General features: G+C 39.5%; 1 protein-coding gene across 1 annotated transcript in view; it reads right to left on the minus strand.

Moving 5' to 3' along the window:
- RGSL1 (regulator of G protein signaling like 1) overlaps positions 1-20595 on the minus strand; it is a 123987-nt gene that overhangs the window by 51771 nt on the left and 51621 nt on the right. The window lies entirely within an intron of this gene.

Consider the following 20595-nt stretch of genomic DNA (forward strand, 5'->3'; position numbering starts at 1 on the left):
TCTGGGGAAGGAAAAAGGCATTGAAATCCCAGAGGCACAGAGAACTCCCTTCAGACATAACTTGAATTGATCTTCTGCACGACATATCATAGTGAAACTGGCAAAATACAAGGATAAAGAGAAAATTCTGAAAGCAGCTAGGGATAAACATGCTCTAACATATAAAGGAAGACCTGTAAGACTCGTGACCGATCTCTCTCCTGAAACTTGGCAGGCCAGAAAGGAATGGAAGGAAATCTTTAATGTGATGAACAGAAAAAAAATGCAGCCGAGAATCCTCTATCCAGCAAGTTTGTCATTCAGAATAGAAGGAGAGATAAAGGTCTTCCCAAAGAAACAAAAACTGAAGGAATTCATCACCACTAAACCAGCCCTACAAGAGATCCTAAGGGGGATTCTGTGAGACAAAGTACCAGAGACATCGCTACAAGCATGAAACCTACTGACATTACAATGACTCTAAACCCATGTCTTTCTATAATAACACTGAATGTAAATAGACTAAATGTGCCAACCAAAAGAAACAGGGTATCAGAATGGATAAAAAAATAAGACCCATCTATTTGCTGTCTGCAAGAGACTCATTTTAGACCTGAGGACACCTTCAGACTGAAAGTGAGGGGATGGAGAACTAACTACCAGGCTACTGGAAATCAAAAGAAAGCTGTAGTAGCCATACTTATATCAGACAAACTAGACTTTAAATTAAAGGCTGTAACAAGAGATGAAGAAGGGCATTATATAATAATCACAGGGTCTATCCATCAAGAAGAACTAACAATTATAAATGTCTATGTGCCGAATACGGGAGCCCCCAAATATATAAAACAATTAATCACAAACATAAGCAACCTTATTGATAAGAATATGGTAATTGCAGGGGACTTTAATACTCCACTTACAACAATGGACAGATCATCTAGACACAGGATCAATAAAGAAACAAGGGCCCTGAATGATACATTGGATCAGATGGACTTGACAGATATATTTAGAACTCTGCATCCCAAAGCAACAGAATATACTTTCTTCTCGAGTGCACATGGAACATTCTCCAAGATAGATCACATACTATGATAAGTATACAAGTATTCATAAGTATAAAAGAATTGAGATCATACCATGCACATTTGCAGACTGCAATGCTATGAAGCTTGAAATCAACCACAGGAAAAAGTCTGGAAAATCTCCAAAAGCATGGAGGTTAAAGAACACCCTACTAAAGAATGAATGGGTTAACCAGGCAATTAGAGAAGAAATTCAAAAATATATGGAAACAAATGAAAATGAAAATACAACAATCCAAACGCGTTGGGATACAGTGAAGGCAGTCCTGAGAGGAAAATACATTGCAATCCAGGCCTATCTCAAGAAACAAGAAAAATCCCAAATACAAAATCTAATAGCACACCTAAAGGAAACAGAAGCAGAGCAGCAAAGACACCCCAAACCCAGCAGAAGAAGAGATAATAAATATCAGAGGAGAAATAAACAATATAGAATCCAAAAAACTGTAGAGCAGATCAATGAAACCAAGAGTTGGTTTTTTGAAAAAATAAAAAAAATTGATAACCCTCTAGCCAGGCTTCTCAAAAAGAAAAGAGAGATGACGCAAATAGATAAAATCATGAATGAAAATGGAATTATTACAACCAATCCCTCAGAGATACAAGCAATTATCAGGGAATACTATGAAAAATTATATGCCAACAAACTGGACAACCTGGAAGAAATGGACATATTCCTAAACACCCACACACTCCCAAAACTCAATCAGGAGGAAATAGAAAGCTTGAACAGACCCATAACCAGTGAAGAAATTGAATCAATTATCAAAAATCTCCCAACAAATAAGAGTCCAGGACCAGATGGCTTCCCAGGAGAGTTCTACCAGACGTTTAAAGCAGAGATAATACCTATCCTACTCAAGCTATTCCAAAAAATAGAAAAGGAAGGAAAACTTCCAGACTCATTCTATGAAGCCAGTATTACTTTGATTCCTAAACCAGACAGAGACCCAGTAAAAAAAGAGACTACAGGCCAATATCCCTGTTGAATATGGATGCAAAAATTCTCAATAAGATACTAGCAAATAAAATTCAACAGCATATAAAAAGAATTATTCACCATGATCAAGTGGGATTCATTCCTGGGATGCAGACCTGGTTCAACATTTGCAAATCAATCAATGTGATACATGACATTAATAAAAGAAAAGAACCATATGATCCTGTCAATCGATGCAGAAAAAGCATTTGACAAAATACAGCAACAATTCTTTTTTTTTTTTAATTTTTTTTTCAACGTTTCTTTATTTTTGGGACAGAGAGAGACAGAGCATGAACGGGGGAGGGGCAGAGAGAGAGGGAGACACAGAATCGGAAACAGGCTCCAGGCTCTGAGCCATCAGCCCAGAGCCTGACGCGGGGCTCGAACTCACGGACCGCGAGATCGTGACCTGGCTGAAGTCGGACGCTTAACCGACTGCGCCACCCAGGCGCCCCCAGCAACAATTCTTAATAAAACCCCTCGAGAAACTCGGGATAGAAGGAACATACTTAAACATCATAAATGCCATTTATGAAAATCCCACAGCTAATATCATCCTCGATGGGGAAAAACTGAGAGCTTTTTCCCTGAGATCAGGAACACAACAGGGATGTCCACTCTCACCGCTGTTGTTTAACATAGTGTTGGAAGTTCTAGCATCAGCAATCAGACAACAAAAGGAAATCAAAGGCATCAAAATTGGCAAAGATGAAGTTAAGCTTTCACTTTTTGCAGATGACATGATATTATACATGGAGAATCCGATAGACTCCACCAAAAGTATGCTAGAACTGATACATGAATTCAGCAAAGTCGCAAGATACAAAATCAATGTACAGAAATCAGGTGCATTCTTATACACTAACAATGAAGCAACAGAAAGACAAATAAAGAAACTGATCCCATTCACAATTGCACCAAGAATCATAAAATACCTAGGAATAAACCTAACCAAAGATGTAAAAGGTCTGTATGCTGAAAACTATAGAAAGCTTATGAAGGAAATTGAAGAAGATATAAAGAAATGGAAAAACATTCCATTCTCATAGATTGGAAGAATAAATATTGTTAAAATGTCAATACTACCCAAAGCTATCTACACATTCAATGCAATCCCAATCAAAATTGCACCAGTATTCTTCTCAAAGCTACAACAAGCAATCCTAAAATTTGTATGGAACCACAAAAGACCCCAAATAGCCAAAGTAAGCTACCCAAAGACCAAAGCAGGAGGCATCACAATCCCAGACTTTAGCCTCTACTACAAAGCTGTAATCATCAAGACAGCATAGTATTGGCACAAAAACAGACACATAGACCAACGGAATAGAATAGAAACCCCAGAACTAGACCCACAAAAGTATAGCCAACTAATCTTTGACAAAGCAGGAAAGAACATCCAATGGAAAAAAAGACAGTCTCTTTAACAAATGGTGCTGGGAGAACTGGACAGCAACATGCAGAAGGTTGAAACTAGACCACTTTCTCACACCATTCACAAAAATAAAGTCAAAATGGATAAAGGACCTGAATGTGAGACAGGAAACCATCAAAACCCTAGAGGAGAAAGCAGGAAAAGGCCTCTCTGACCTCAGCCGTAGCAATTTCTTACTTGACACATCCCCAAAGGCAAGGGAATTAAAAGCAAAAATGAACGATTGGGACCTCATCAAGATAAAAACCTTCTGCACTGCAAGGGAAACAACCAACAAAACTAAAAGGCAACCAACGGAATGGGAAAAGATATTTGCAAATGACATATCAGACAAAGGGCTAGTATCCAAAATCTATGAAGAGCTCACCAAACTCCACACCTGAAAAACAAATAATCCAGTGAAGAAATGGGCAGAAAACATGAATAGACACTTCTCTAAAGAAGACGTCTGGATGGCCAACAGGCACATGAAAAGATGCTCAACGTCGCTCCTCATCAGGGAAATACAAATCAAAACCACACTGAGATACCACCTCACGCCAGTCAGAGTGGCCAAAATGAACAAATCAGGAGACTATAGATACTGGCGAGGATGTGGAGAAATGGGAAACCTCTTGCACTGTTGGTGGGAATGCAAACTTGTGCATCCACTCTGGAAAACAGTGTGGATGTTCCTCAAAAAATTAAAAATAGATCTACCCTATGACCCAGCAATAGCACTGCTAGGAATTTACCCAAGGGATACTGGAGTGCTGACGCATAGGAGCACTTGTACCCCAATGTTTATAGCAGCACTCTCAACAATAGCCAAATTATGGAAAGAGCCTAAATGTCCATCAACTGATGAATGGATAAATAAATTGTGGTTTATATACACAATGGAATGCTACGTGGCAACGAGAAAGAATGAAATCTGGCCTTTTGTAGCAATGTGGATGGAACTGGGGAGTGTGATGCTAAGTGAAATAAGCCATACAGAGAAAGACAGATACCATATGTTTTCACTCTTATGTGGATCCTGAGAAACTTAACAGAAGACCATGGGGGAGGGGAAGGAAACAAAAGTTAGAGAGGGAAAGAGCCAAAGCATAAGAGACTCTTAAAAACTGAGAACAAACTGAGGGTTGATGGGGGTGCGAGGGAGGGGAGAGTGGGTGATGGGCATTGAGGAGGGCACCTGTTGGGATGAGCACTGGGTGTTGTATGCAGACCAATTTGACACTAAACTTCATATTAAAAAAAAAGATTTAGATCCTTAAAAAAATAAAAATAAAAAAATTAAAAGCTGAGATAGAATTAAAGCTAGGCTTCTTATGACTGAGAGTTAGCAAAGTTGTGAATGCAAAGAAAAAGTTCTTGAAGGAAATTGAAAGTGCTACAACAGTGAACACATGAATGATAAGAAAGCAAAATAGCTTTACTGCTGATATGGAGAAAGTTTTGATGGTCTGGATAGAAGATCAAACCATACATAACCTTCCCTTAAGCCAAAGCCTAATCCAGAGCAAGCTCCTAAGCCTCTTCAATTCTATGCAGGCTGAGAGAGGTGAGGAAGCTGCAGAAGAAAAGTTTGAAGCTAGCAGAGGTTGGTTCATGAGGTTTGAAGAAAGAAGCCATCTCCATAACATAAGTGCACGGTAAAACAGCAAGTACTGATATAGGACCACAGCAAATTATCCAAATCTAGCTAAGATAATTCAAGAAGGTGGCTACACTAAACAACAGATTCTCAATGTAGCACAAACAGTCTTATATTGGAAGAAGATGCCATTTAAAACTTTCACTGCTGGAAAGAACTCAAGGCCTGGCTTCAAAACTTCAACAGACAGCTGACTCTTTTTAGGGGCTAATGCAGCTGGTGACTGTAAGTTGAAGCCAATGCTCATTTGCCTTTCTTACCTTTAAGTGTAGGGCTCTTAAGAATTATGCTAAGTTGGGGCGCCTGGGTGGCTCAGTCGGTTAAGCGTCCGACTTCAGCCAGGTCACGATCTCGCGGTCCGTGAGTTCGAGCCCCGCGTCGGGCTCTGGGCTGATGGCTCAGAGCCTGGAGCCTGTTTCCGATTCTGTGTCTCCCTCTCTCTCTGCCCCTCCCACGTTCATGCTCTGTCTCTCTCTGTCCCAAAAATAACTAAACGTTGAAAAAAGAAAAAAAAAATTAAAAAAAAAAAAAAAGAATTATGCTAAGTCTACCCTGCCTGTGCTCCGTAAATAGAACAACAAAGGCTGGATAATAGCACTTCTGTTTATAACATGTTTATAACAAAATAAAAGTATTTTTAAATTTTTTTAATGTTTATTTTTTGAGAGAGAGACAGAGTGTGAGTGGAGGAGGAGCAGAGAGAGAGACACACACACACAGAATCTGAAGCCAGCTGTGCTGACAGCTCAGAGCCCAATGCGGGGCTCGAACTCATGAACTGTGAGATCATGACCTGAGCTGAAGTCAGACACTTACCTACTGAGCCACCCAGGCGCCCCATGATTTACTGACTCTTTAAAAAATGTTTTTAATGTTTATTTTTGAGAGAGAGAGAGAGACAGAGCATGAGTGGGGGAGGGTCAGAGAGAGAGGAAGACACAGAAACCGAAGCAGGCTCCGTGGTCCAAGCTGTCAGCACAGAGCCTAACGTGGGGCTCAAACCCAGAAACCGCGAGATAATGACCTGAGCCAAAGCTGGTCACTTAACCGATTGAGCCACCCAGGCGCCCCGGTTTTACTGACCATTTTAAGCCCTTTATTGAGACCTACTGATTTGATAAAGGTTCCTTTCAAAATATTACTCCTCATTGAGAATGCATCTGGTCACCCAATAGCTCTGATGGAGATGTACAACATTAATTCTGTTTTTATGCCTGCTAACACACCATCCATCCTGTAGCCCATGGATCAAGGCATAATTTTGACTTTCAAGTATTATTATTTAAGAAATGCATTTCTTAAGGCTCCAGCTGCCCTACATAGTGATTCCTCTAATGGATTTGGACAAATAATTTGAAACCCTTCAGGAAAGGATTCACCATTCTAGTATCATTTAGAACATATGTGATTCGTGAGAAGAGGTCCAAATATCAACATTAACAGAAGTTTAGTAGAAGTTGATTCAAGTTCCCATAGATGACTTTGAGGGAGGGGTTCAAGCTTCAGTGGAGGAAATAACTGCAGATGGGGTAGACACAGCAATAGAACTAGAAACAGGAGTGGAGTCTGAAGATACGACTGAATTGCTACAATCTTGTGATAAAACTGGAATGGATGAAGAGTTGCTTCCTACAGATGAGCAAAGAAAGTTGTTTCTTGAGATGGAACGTACTTCTGGCAAAGATGCTGTGAAGATTGTTGAAATGACAACAAAGGATTTAGAATATTACATAAACTTAGTTGGTAAAGCAGTGGTAGGGTTTGAGAGGATTGACTCGAGTTTTAGAAGAAGTTTTGTGGGTAAAATGCTACCAAACACCATTGCATGCTACAGGGCAATTGTGAAAGGAAGAGTCAATCAATGTGGCAAACTTCACTGTTGTCTTATTTTAAGAAATTACTACAGTTATCCCAACCTTCAGCAACAACCACTGTGATCTGTCAGCAGCCATCAACATCAAGGCAAGACCCTCTACCAGCAAAAAGATTACCACTCACTGAAGGCTGTGATGATGATTAGCATTTTTTTTATGGTTAGCAGTTTCTTAGCAATGAAGTGGGTTTTTTTAATTTATTTTTTTAATTTACATCCAAGTTAGTTAGAATATAGTGCAACAATGATATCAGGAGTTGATTCCTTAATGCCCCTTACCCATTTAGCCCATCCCCCCTCCCATAACCCCTCCAGCAACCCTCTATTTGTTCTCCATATTTAAGGGTCTCTTATGTTTTGTCCCCCTCCCTGTTTTTGTATTATTTTTGCTTCCTTTCCCTTATGTTCATCTGTTTTGTATCTTAAAGTCCTCATATGAGTGAAGCCATATGGTATTTGTCTTTCTCTGACTGACTAATTTCGCTTAGTATGATACCTTCTAGTTCCATCCATGTAGTTGCAAATGGCAAGTTTTCATTTTTTTTGAATGCCAAGTAATAGTCCATTGTATGTATGTATATGTGTGTGTATATATATATATATATATATATATATATATATATATATACCACATCTTTATCCATTCATCCATCGATGGACATTTGGGCTCCTTCCATACTTTGGCTATTGTTGATAGCATTGCTATACACATTGGGGTGCATGTGCACTTTCAAAACAGCACATCTGTATCCCTTGGATAAATACCTAGCAGTGCTATTGCTGGGTCATAGGGTAAGTTCTATTTTTAATTTTTTGAGAAACCTCCATTCTGTTTTCCAGAGTGGTTGCACCAGTTTGCATTCCCACCAGCAGTGCAAAAGCGATACTCTTTCTCTGCATCCTCGCCAACATCTGTTGTTGCCTGAGTTGTTAATGTTAGCCATTCTGACCAGTGTGAGGTGGTATCTCCTTGTGGTTTTGATTTGTGTTTCCCTGATGATGAGTGATGTTGAGCATTTTTTCATAGGTCAGTTGGCCATCTGGATGTCTTCTTTGGACAAGTGTCTCTTCATGTCTTTTGCCCATTTCTTCACTGGATTATTTATTTTTTGGGTGTTGACTTTGATAAGTTATTTATGGGTTTTGGATATTAACCCTTTATCTGATATGTCGTTTGCAAATATCTTCCCCCATTCTGTCAGTTGCCTTTTAGTTTTGCTAATTGTTTCCTTCGCTGTGCAGAAGCTTTTTATTTTGATGAAGTCCCAGGAATTCATTTTTGCTTTTGTTTTCCTTCCCTCTGGAGAATTGTTGAGTAAGAAGTTGTTGCAGCCAAGGTCAAAGAGGTTTTTGCCTGTTTCCTCCTCGAGGATTTTGATGGCTTCCTGTCTTACACTTAGGTATTTCCTCTATTTTGGGTTTATTTTTGTGTATGGTGTAAGATTCCTTTTTTTGCTGTCCAATTTTCCCAGCACTTGCTGAAGATACTGTCTTTATTCCATTGGATGTTCTTTCCTGCTTTGTCAAAGATTAGTTGACCATACGTTTGTGAGTCTATTTCTGGATTCTATTCTGTTCCATTGATCTGAGTGTCTCTTCTTGTGCCAGTACCATACTGTCTTCATGATTACAGCTTTGTAATACAGCTTGAAGTCCGGATTGTGATGCCTCCAGCTGTTGTTTTCTTTTTCAACATTGCTTTGGCTATTCGGGGTCTTTTCTGGTTCCATACAAATTTTAGGATTGTTTCTTCTAGCTCTGTGAAGAATGCTGGTGTTATTTTGATAAGGATTGCTTAATTTTTCTTGAGATTTCTTCTTTGACTTATGTGTTATTAGTATGTTGTTTAATTTCCATGTATTTTGAGATTTTCCAGTTATCTTTCTGTTATTGATTTCTAGCTTAATTCCATTGTGGTATGAAAGCAGATATTGTATAATTTCTATTAAATTTTTAAGATGTGTCTTATGGCCCAGAAAGTTATCTATTCTGGTGAATGTTCCATGTGGGCTTTCGCAGTATGTACAGTCAGCTGTTGGATGTATCTATAGATGTAAATTATATCCAGTTGATTGATGGTGTTGTTGAGTTCAACTGTGTCGTTGCTGATTTTCTGCCTTCTGTATTTGTCTATTTCTGATAGAGGGGTGTTGAAGTCTCTATGTATGATAGTACAGTTACAAATTTCTTCTTGAAGTTCTACCAGGTTTTGTTCATGTAGTTTGATGCTCTGTTGTTAGGTGCATACACACTAAGGATTGTTATGTCTTCTTAGAGAATTGACTCTTTTATCCTTATGGAATGCCCTTCTTTATCCTTGATAGCATTCTTTTTCTTGAAGTCTACTCTGTTTGAAATTAATATAGCTACTCCTGCTTTCTTTTGATTAATATTAGCATGGTATATTTTCTCCATCCACTTACATACAATCTATGTTTTTATATTTTATTTTATTTTATTTTATTTTATTTTATTTTATTTTATTTATTTATTTTTGAAATTTATTGTCAAATTGGTTTCCATACAACACCCAGTGCTCATCCCAAAAGATGCCCTCCTCAATACCCATCACCCACCCTCCCCTCCCTCCCACCCCCATCAACCCTCAGTTTGTTCTCAGTTTTTAAGAGTCTCTTATGCTTTGGCTCTCTCCCACTCTAACCTTTTTTTTTTTTTATTCCTTCCCCTCCCCCATGTTCTTCTGTTAAGTTTCTCAGGATCCACATAAGAGTGAAAACATATGGTATCTGTCTTTCTCTGTATGGCTTATTTCACTTAGCATCACACTCCCCAGTTCCATCCACGTTGCTACAAAGGGCCATATTTCATACTTTCTCATTGCCACGTAGTACTCCATTGTGTATATAAACCACAATTTCTTTATCCATTCATCAGTTGATGGACATTTAGGCTCTTTCCGTAATTTGGCTATTGTTGAGAGTGCTGCTATAAACATTGGGGTACAAGTGCTCCTATGCATCAGTACTCCTGTATCCCTTGGGTAAATTCCTAGCAGTGCTACTGCTGAGTCATAGCGTGGGTCTATTTTAATTTTCTGAGGAACCTCCACACTGTTTTCCAGAGTGGCTGCACCAATTTGCATTCCCACCAACAGTGCAAGAAGGTTCCCGTTTCTTCACATCCTCTCCAGCATCTATAGTCTCCTGATTTGTTCATTTTGGCCACTCTGACTGGCGTAAGGTGATATCTGAGTGTGGTTTTGATTTGTATTTCCCTGATGAGGAGCGACGTTGAGCATCTTTTCATGTGCCTGTTGGCCATCCAGACGTCTTCTTTAGAGAAGTGTCTATTCATGTTTTCTGCCCATTTCTTCACTGGATTATTTGTTTTTCAGGTGTGGAGTTTGGTGAGCTCTTCATAGATTTTGGATACTAGCCCTTTGTCTGATATGTCATTTGCAAATATCTTTTCCCATTCCGTTGGTTGCCTTTTAGTTTTGTTGGTTGTTTCCCTTGCAGTGCAGAAGGTTTTTATCTTGATGAGGTCCCAATCGTTCATTTTTGCTTTTAATTCCCTTGCCTTTGGGGATGTGTCAAGTAAGAAATTGCTACGGCTGAGGTCAGAGAGGCCTTTTCCTGCTTTCTCCTCTAGGGTTTTGATGGTTTCCTGTCTCACATTCAGGTCCTTTATCCATTTTGACTTTATTTTTGTGAATGGTGTGAGAAAGTGGTCTAGTTTCAACCTTCTGCATGTTGCTGTCCAGTTCTCCCAGCACCATTTGTTAAAGAGACTGTCTTTTTTTCCATTGGATGTTCTTTCCTGCTTTGTCAAAGATTAGTTGGCTATACTTTTGTGGGTCTAGTTCTGGGGTTTCTATTCTATTCCGTTGGTCTATGTGTCTGTTTTTGTGCCAATACTATGCTGTCTTGATGATTACAGCTTTGTAGTAGAGGCTAAAGTCTGGGATTGTGATGCCTCCTGCTTTGGTCTTTGGGTAGCTTACTTTGGCTATTTGGGGTCTTTTGTGGTTCCATACAAATTTTAGGATTGCTTGTTGTAGCTTTGAGAAGAATACTGGTGCAATTTTGATTGGGATTGCATTGAATGTGTAGATAGCTTTGGGTAGTATTGACATTTTAACAATATTTATTCTTCCAATCTATGAGAATGGAATGTTTTTCCATTTCTTTATATCTTCTTCAATTTCCTTCATAAGCTTTCTATAGTTTTCAGCATACAGACCTTTTACATCTTTGGTTAGGTTTATTCCTAGGTATTTTATGATTCTTGGTGCAATTGTGAATGGGATCAGTTTCTTTATTTGTCTTTCTGTTGCTTCATTGTTAGTGTATAAGAATGCACCTGATTTCTGTACATTGATTTTGTATCTTGCGACTTTGCTGAATTCATGTATCAGTTCTAGCATACTTTTGGTGGAGTCTATCGGATTCTCCATGTATAATATCATGTCATCTGCAAAAAGTGAAAGCTTAACTTCATCTTTGCCAATTTTGATGCCTTTGATTTCCTTTTGTTGTCTGATTGCTGATGCTAGAACTTCCAACACTATGTTAAACAACAGCGGTGAGAGTGGACATCCCTGTTGTGTTCCTGATCTCAGGGAAAAAGCTCTCAGTTTTTCCCCATCGAGGATGATATTAGCTGTGGGATTTTCATAAATGGCATTTATGATGTTTAAGTATGTTCCTTCTATCCTGACTTTCTGGAGGGTTTAAAAAGAGACATTAAGAAAGAATGCTGTATTTTGTCAAATGCTTTTTCTGCATTGATTGACAGGATCATATGGTTCTTTTCTTTTCTTTTACTAATGTCATGTATCACATTGATTGATTTGCGAATGTTGAACCAGGTCTGTAGCCCAGGAATGAATCCCACTTGATCATGGTGAATAATTCCTTTTGTATGCTGTTGAATTCGATTTGCTAGTATCTTGTGGAGAATTTTTGCATCCATATTCATCAGGGATATTGACCTGTAATTCTCTTGTTTTGCTGGGTCTCTGTCTGGTTTGGGAATCAAAGTAATGCTGGCTTCATAGAATGAGTCTGGAAGTTTTCCTTCTCTTTCTATTTTTTGGAATAGCTTGAGAAGGATAGGTATTATCTCTGCTTTAAATGTCTAGTAGAATTCCCCAGGGAAGCCATCTGGTCCTGGACTCTTATTTGTTGGGAGAATTTTGATAACTGATTCAATTTCTTCGCTGGTTATGGGTCTGTTCAAGTTTTCTATTTGTTCCTGTTTTGGAAGTGTGTGGGTGCTTAGGAATTTGTCCATTTCTTCTAGGTTGTCCAGTTTGTTGGCATATAAATTTTCATAGTATTCCCTGATAATTGCTTATATTTCTGAGGGATTTTCATTCATGAATTTATCTAGTTGGGTCATCTCCCTTTTCTTTTTGAGAAGCCTGGCTAGAAGTTTATCAATTTTGTTTAATTTTTCAAAAAACCATCTCTTGGTTTCATTGATCTGCTCTACAGTTGTTGTTTTTTTTAGATTTTATATTATTTCTTCTCTGATCTTTATGATTTCTCTTCTTCTGCTGGATTTGGGGTGTCTTTGCTGTTCTTCTATTTCCTTTAGGTGTGCTGTTAGATTTTGTATTTGGGATTTTTCTTGTTTCTTAAGATAGGCCTGGATTGCAATGTATTTTCCTCTCAGGACTGCCTTTGCTGCATCCCAACGCGTTTGTATTCTTATATTTTCATTTTCATTTGTTTCCATATATTTTTTAATTTCTTCTCTAATTGCCTGGTTGACCCATTCATTCTTTAGTAAAGAGCTCTTTAACCTCCATGGTTTTGGAGGTTTTCCAGACCTTTTCCTGTGGTTGATTTCAAGTTTCATATCATTGCAGTCTGCAAATGTGCATGGTATGATCTCAATTCTTTTATACTTATGAAGGGCTGCTTTGTGACCCAGTATGTGATCTATCTTGGAGAATGTTCCATGTGCACTTGAGAAGAAAGTGTTGCTTTGGGATGCAGAGTTCTAAATATATCTGTCAAGTCCATCTGATCCAATGTATCATTCAGGGCCCTTGTTTCTTTATTGATCCTGTGTCTAGATGATCTGTCCATTGTTGTAAGTGGAGTATTAAAGTCCCCTGCAATTACCACATTCTTATCAATAAGGTTGCTTATGTTTGTGATTAATTTTTTTATATATTTGGGGGCTCCCATATTCAGCACATAGACATTCATAATTGTTAGCTCTTCCTAATGGATAGACCCTGTAATTATTAAATAATGCCCTTCTTCATCTCTTGTTACAGCCTTTAATTTAAAGTCTAGTTTGTCTGATATAAGTGTGGCTACTCCAGCTTTCTTTTGACTTCCAGTAGCATGATAGATAGTTCTCCATCCCCTCACTTTCAATCTGAAGGTGTCCTCAGGTCTAAAATGAGTCTCTTATAGACAGCAAATAGATGGGTCTTGGGTTTTTTTTTATCCATTCTGATACCCTATGTCTTTTGACTGGAGCATTTAGCCCATTTACATTCAGTGTTATTATTGAAAGATATGGGTTTAGAGTCATTGTAATGTCAGTAGGTTTTATGCTTGTAGTGATGTCTCTGGTACTTTGTAGTCCTTGCAACATTTCACTCACAGAATCCCCCTTAGGATCTCTTGTAGGGCTGGTTTAGTGGTGATGAATTCCTTCAGTTTTTGTTTGTTTGGGAAAACCTTTATCTCTCCTTCTATTCTGAATGACAGATTTGCTGGATAAAGGATTCTCAGCTGCATATTTTTTCTGTTCAACACATTGAAGATTTCCTGCCATTCCTTTCTGGCCTGCCAAGTTTCAGTAACTAGATCTGCCACTAGCCTTGTGGGTCTTTGTAAGTTAGAGCCTGTTTTATCCCTAGCTGCTTTCAGAATTTTCTCTTTATCCTTGTATTTTGCCAGTTTCACTATGATATGTCATGCAGAAGATTGATTCAAGTTACGTCTGAAGGGAGTTCTCTGTGCCTCTTGGATTTTGATGCCTTTTTCCTTCCCCAGATCAGGGAAGTTCTCAGCTATGATTTGTTCAAGTACACCTTCAGCCCCTTTCTCTCTCTTCTTCTTCTTCTGGAATTCCTATGATACGGATATTGTTCCGTTTGATTGCATCACTTAGTTCTCTAATTCTCCCCTCATACTCCTGCACTGTTTTATCTCTCTTTTTCTCAGCTTCCTCTTTTTTCCATAATTTTATCTTCTTATCCACCTATTTTCTCCTCTACCTCTTCAATCCGTGCTATGGCTGCCTCCATTTTATTTTGCATCTCATTTATAGCATTTTTTAGCTCATGGCTATTTCTTAGTCCCTTGATCTCTGCTGTCCTCTATTCATTTTTCAAGCCCAGCGATTAATTTTAGGACTATTATTCTAAATTCTTGTTCCATTATATTGCTTAAATAGGTTTTGATCATTTTGTTAGCTGTCACTACTTTCTGGAGTTTCTTCTGAGGAGAATTCTTCCGTTTTGTCATTTTGGGTAATCCCTGGGGTGGCTCCAAACTGCAGGGCACTTCCCCTGGGCTGTCCGGAGTAACTTGTGTTGGTGGGTAGGACCACAGTTAAACCTGATATCTGCCCCCCAGCCCACCGCTGGGGCCAGAGTCAGACTGGTGTGTACCTTATCTTCCCCCTCCCAGGGGCAGGACTCATTGTGGAGTGGTGTGGCCCCTGTCTGGGCTACTTGCACACTGCCAGGCTTGTGGTGCTGCTTTGATGGGATCTGGCATATTAGCCGGGGTGGATCTGCAAGGTGCACAGGGGCAGGAGGGACAGGCTTAGCTCGCTTTGCCATCAGTGGTCTCTTGTGGGAGGGGCCCTGCAGCACCGGGAGGGAGACAGACTCGTCGGAGGGATGGATCCACAGAAGCACCGCGTTGGGCGTTTGTGTGGTGCAAGCAAGTTTGGTGACAGGAACTGGTTTCCTTTGGGATTACGGCTGGGGGGTGGGAGAGGGAGATGGCGCTTGCCCTCGCCTCTGTTCCCCGCCGAGCTCTGTCCTTCCGGGACTCAACAACTCTCCCTCCTGGTGTCCTCTCGCCCTCCCCAGTCTCGGAAAGCAAAGCTGTTGACCTTTAACATTCCAGATATTAAGTCCCGCTGGCTGTCAGAACTCATGGAGTCCTGCCCCTCCACTTTTTCAAGCCAGACTTCGGGGGCTCTGCCTTGCTGGGCGGGCTGCTCCTCCACCACCCTGGCTCCCTCCTGCCAGTCCTCGTAGTGCCCACTGCCTCTCTGCCCTTTCTACTCTCTTCCATGGGCCTCTTGTCTACGCTTGGCTCCAGAGAGTCTGTTCTGCTAGTCTTCTGGTGGTTTTCTGGGTTATTCAGGCAGATGTGGGTGGAATCTAAGTGATCAGTTGGATGAGGTGAGCCCAGGGTCCTACTACACCACCATCTTCCCCTCTGAGTCTTCTCAGCTTTTTAAAAAAGTTTATTTATTTATTTTGATACAGAGAGATAGAGAAAGAGAGTGAGCATGAACAGAGAAGGGGCAGAGGGAGAGAGAAGTTCCAAGCAGGCTCTGCACTGTCAGCATGGAGCCTAATCTGGGGTTCAATCCCTTGACCCTGGGATCATGACCTAAGCTGAAATCAAGAGTCAGATGCTTAACCAACTGAACCACCCAGGCACTCCAATCATCACTGGCTTTGGTTTACAGTGAGAGATGTGCAACTATTCCTCTCACCCAAATGCTTAAAGACCATTGTAGGGTTATTAATTGGCCTAATTTCAATATTGTTGTGTCTCAGGGAATAAGGGGCCCCAAGAAGAGGGAGAAAGATGAGGGAATGGTCAGTCATTAGGAGTAGTCAGAACACACACAACACTCATCAGTTAAGTTTGCCATTTTATATGAGTGAGGTTTGTGGTACCCCAAAACACTTAACAACAGTAACATCAAAGATCATTGATCATAGACCACCATAACAAATAAAATAATACTAAAAATGTTTGAAATATTTTAAGAATTACCAAAATGTGACATACACAAAGTGAGCAAAAACTGTTGGAAAAATGGTGCCAATAGACTTGTTCAAAATAGGGTTGCCATAACATTCAATATATAAAAATGCAACATCTGCAAACATAATGAAACGAAGCACAATAAAATGAGTTACACCTGTGTTAGAAAACTGACCCTAAGTTTCTATGGGTAGGCAAAACACAGAATCGCCAATATAATATTGAATGAGAAAAACAGAAGACTAACATTGACTGACTTCAGGATTTACTATAAAAAAACTTACTGTAAAGCAACAGTAACCAAGACAATGGGGTATTGGTGAAAATAGATCAATGGAAGAGAACAGAGAGCCCAGAAATAGACCCACATGAATATAACCAACTGATCTTTGACAAAAGAGCAAAGGCAATAGAATGCAGCAAAGATAGTCTTTTCAACAAATAGCACAGAAACTGTTGAACATCCGCATGCAAAAAAAAAAAAAAAAAAATCAGTGCAGACAGACACCTTATACCCTTCACAAAAATGAACTCAAAATGGATCATAGACCTAAATGTAAAATGCAAAAATTTTAGACTCCTAGTAGATAACATAGGAAAAATCTAGATAATTTTGGATTTGGCAATGACTCTTTAGATACAATAGCAAAGGCATAATCCTTGAAAGAAAGAATTGATAAGATGTACTTCATCCAAATTAAATACTTCTGGTCTATGAACAACAATTAGAATACTAGAGAAAGCAAGAGAACACTTACAAAGTAACATATCTCATAAAGAACTGTTGTTCAAAATATTAAAAAACTCTTAAAATTCAACAATAAAGAAACAAACAAACTTATTAACGAATGAGCCAAAAACCTTAACAGACACCTCAGCAAAGGAGTATATACATAGAAAATAGCATTTGAAAAGATGCTTCACATTGTATATCATCAGGAAAAAGCAAATTAAGCAACAATGAAATACCCCTAAACACCTATTAAAGTGGCCCAAATTTGCAAAATTGACAACTCCAAATGATGATTGGGGATGTGAAGCAACATAAATTCTCTTTCATTACTGGTGGGAATGCAAAATTGTACAACCACTTTGGAAGACAGTTTGGCAATTCTAAATAAAACTGAGCATACTATTATTGTGAGATCCAGCAATTGTGCTTCTCAGTATTAACCCAAAGGAATTAAAAACTTATGACCACACAGAAACCTGTATATGGATGCTTATAGCAGCTTTATTCATAATTGCCAAAACTTGAAAGCAACCAAGATATTCTTCAGTAGATGGACGGATAAATAAACTCTGGTACATTTAACCAATGAAATATTACTTAGTTCTAAGAAGAGATGGGCTATCAAGGAAAAATTAGACATGGAGGAAGCTTAAATGTATATTTGCCATGTATATGCATATATACCATGTATATATACCATGTATATTATCATGTGAAAGAAGACAATATTATATGTTTTCAATTTATATGATATTCTGGAAAAGGCAAAACTATGGAGACAGTAAAAATATGAATGGTTGCCGGGGGTTGGCAGTATGGAGAGGTATGAATATGTGGAGCTTATTAGGACTTTTAGCGAACAGAGGTTTTTTTAGGGCAGTGAAAATACTCTGTAGGATATGATAACGATGAATACATGTCATTATACATCTTTCAAACTCAGAACGTACAACACCAAGAGTAAACCCTAAGGTAAACTATGGATTTGGGTGATTATAATTTGTTAATGTAAGTTTATCAATTTTAACAAATGTAGCACTCTGATGGGGCATGTTGATGATGTGAGAGTGCAAGTGTTGGGGAAGAGGGCATATGAGAATCTCTGTACACCCTTCTTAATTTTTCTGTGAACCTAAAACTACTCTAAACAAATAAAGTCTTTTTTTAAAAAGCATACTGGTTTCCATACAACACCCAGTGCTCATCCCAAAAGGTGCCCTCCTCAATACCCATCACCCACCCTCCCCTCCCTCCCACCAATTTGTCAATAAATTTCATATATATATAAAAAAAAAAAAAAAGAAAAACAACACTAAAAAAAAAAAAAAACATTGTGGAAATACAAAAAAAAAAGCATACTGGGAAAGGGGCACCTGGGTGGCTCAGCTGGTTAAGCATCCAACTCAGTCTCAGCTCAGGTCATGATCTTGCAGTTCGTAAGTTCGAGCCCCGCATTGGCTCTGTGCTGACAGCATGGAGCCTGCCTGCTTGGGATTCTCTCCTTCTCCCTCTCTGCCCCTCCTCTCTCTCTCTCTCTCTCTCTCTCTCTCTCTCTCTCTCTCTGTCTCCCTCTCTCTGTATCTCAAAACAAACTTAAAAAAATAATCATTTAAAAAATTAAATTTCTCTTTTAAAAAAAGAGTACTGCGAGCAAGGAAGTCTGAGGAAGACACATGTGGATGGATCTATGAGAGTAAGCATAAAGAATGAAAATCTTTGTGTTGTGTCTTTTTAAAAGTTTATTTATTTATTTTGAGAGACAGAGTGTGTGTGAGCACAGTGGAGGAGGGGCAGAGAGGGAGAGAGAGAATGCCAAGCAGGCTCCATGCTGTCAGCACAGAGCACAATGTGGGGCTTGAACTTATGAATGATGAGATCATGACCTGAGCCGATGCCAGGAGTCAGACACTCAACCAACTGAGCCACCCAGGCACCCCTGTATTGTGTCTTAAAGCCCACTAATAAACAACCACTGTGAAAGAGGCACTAAACAACCAAGTAGACAGAATGTCTTGGACAGTGATGTCAGCAAATTTCTGCCATAATCCACCTTAGTGCTGGCACAATGAACTCATGAACAGAGTAGCTAGATGTCAGGGATAGAGGTTGTGTATGGAATCAGTGGCATAGGCCCCACACTCACCAAAGCTGATTTAGTTACCATTGCTGCCAAATGTTCAACTTGTCAGCAACAGACACAAATGTCAAGCCCAAGTATTTCAACAACCCTTATAGAAAACTAACCACCCACTTGGTGGCAAGTTGATAACACTGGATCACTTCTATTCTGGCAAGGGCATCAATTCATCTTGACTCGAACTGACCAGAATTCCTACTTACAAGGTCTCAGTCGGCATTGCTATCAGGGGGCTTACAAGATCCCTGAATGAGATCCCACATAACATTGCCTCTGACCAAGGGATACACTTACATCCCAGGGGGTTGACAATGGACATTTGATGATAGGATCCACTAGTTCTATCAACTATGAGAGCTGCTGGCCTGGTAGAGCAACAGAACTGTTTTTTGAAGGTGTAGCTGTGAAACCAGCTTGGATATGATCTTAGGAAATGGGACATCAACTTCTAGGATAAACTGAAGACCATTATAAGTTGTTGTGTCTCCAGTAAGTAGAATACACGTGTGTGGAGGAAAAGGATAAAGGTAGTAGTAATCCATTTACCATCAGTATAAGTGATTTAACTAGGGAAATTTCTAATCCTTATAACTTTAGGTTCTGAGGTCTAGACCAGAGCTGTCCAATAGAAATACAACGTGAATCACACATATAATTTTAAATTTCCTAGGAGTCACATTAAAAAGAATAAAAGAAAAAGGATGAAATTAATTTTAATTTTATGTACTTTATGTACCTATTTGTATCAGACACATTTCAAGTGTTCAATGGCCACATGATGCTAGTAGCTCCTGTACTGGACAGTGCCAGTCTAGAGATCCAGGTTCCCAGAGCGGGAATGCTTCTACTAGGGACCCAGAAGGCACTTAATCACTTTAAGCTCCTTAGGCCAAGAAGCTAGCAGGCAAGCAAAGAAGTTACTGTACTGACAGGGTAATTGACTATCATCAGGGTCATCAGTAACAGAGCAGGAGCAGAGAATTCATTAGGCACTCTTGGTATTCTGCTGCCCAATTTTGGTGATTAATTGTCAAGTGCAGCAACCACAGCCTGAGAGGTCATGATGACCAGGGGTCAGGTCCCTCAGAGATGACAAGGATGACATGGAGGTCATCCTTCTTGGTAAGCCCCCCAAGATCAGCAGAGACACTAGCTGAGAATAAAGGGACTCTAGTTTGGGTGACAGGGGAGGAAAAGAGGAGTACTTGTTGTTGTCTCCAGACAAGCTGTAGTAGTATGAGTCAGTCCTTCTAGTATAAGCTCCCTGGGAAAAGGAACCAACTAGAATCCTGGAATATCTGTTCCAAGATGGGGTGAAATTTCTATACAAAGCAAGCGGACAGTAGAGGGTGGTGTGACGCATAGCTCAGATCCTCCTTTTAGGACCAAAGCACTCACTTCCCCAGCTGTCTGAGGTGTTGGCTGCAGAGAGCTGATAGTTGAGGGCCCCTCTGGGTATTGTCTCAGCCAAAGAGTGCTGACTGAGGTTATAGCCTTCCCACAGGCAGCCAAATCTCTTTTGAGTCAATTAGAAAGGAAAAACAAACAAACAAACAAACAATCCTTATTTCAGTGAGGGACTACTCCAAAGGGCCACCTTAGCTTTAGAGCTTCATCTATGGGATCTGCTGAGGCCTACTGTAACTGCCCTGCACTTCAGCATCTACCTTCACCAATTTTGCTTTCTTCATTTCTTTAAAGGTGTTATGACTAAGAACATACACCAACAAACCTCCTTCCACGCATCTCCAACTCCAAGAAATTTGTTAGAGGACACATGT

Source organism: Lynx canadensis, chromosome F1 (genome assembly GCF_007474595.2).
Source record: "Lynx canadensis isolate LIC74 chromosome F1, mLynCan4.pri.v2, whole genome shotgun sequence".
Classification (NCBI taxonomy): Eukaryota; Metazoa; Chordata; class Mammalia; order Carnivora; family Felidae; genus Lynx; species Lynx canadensis.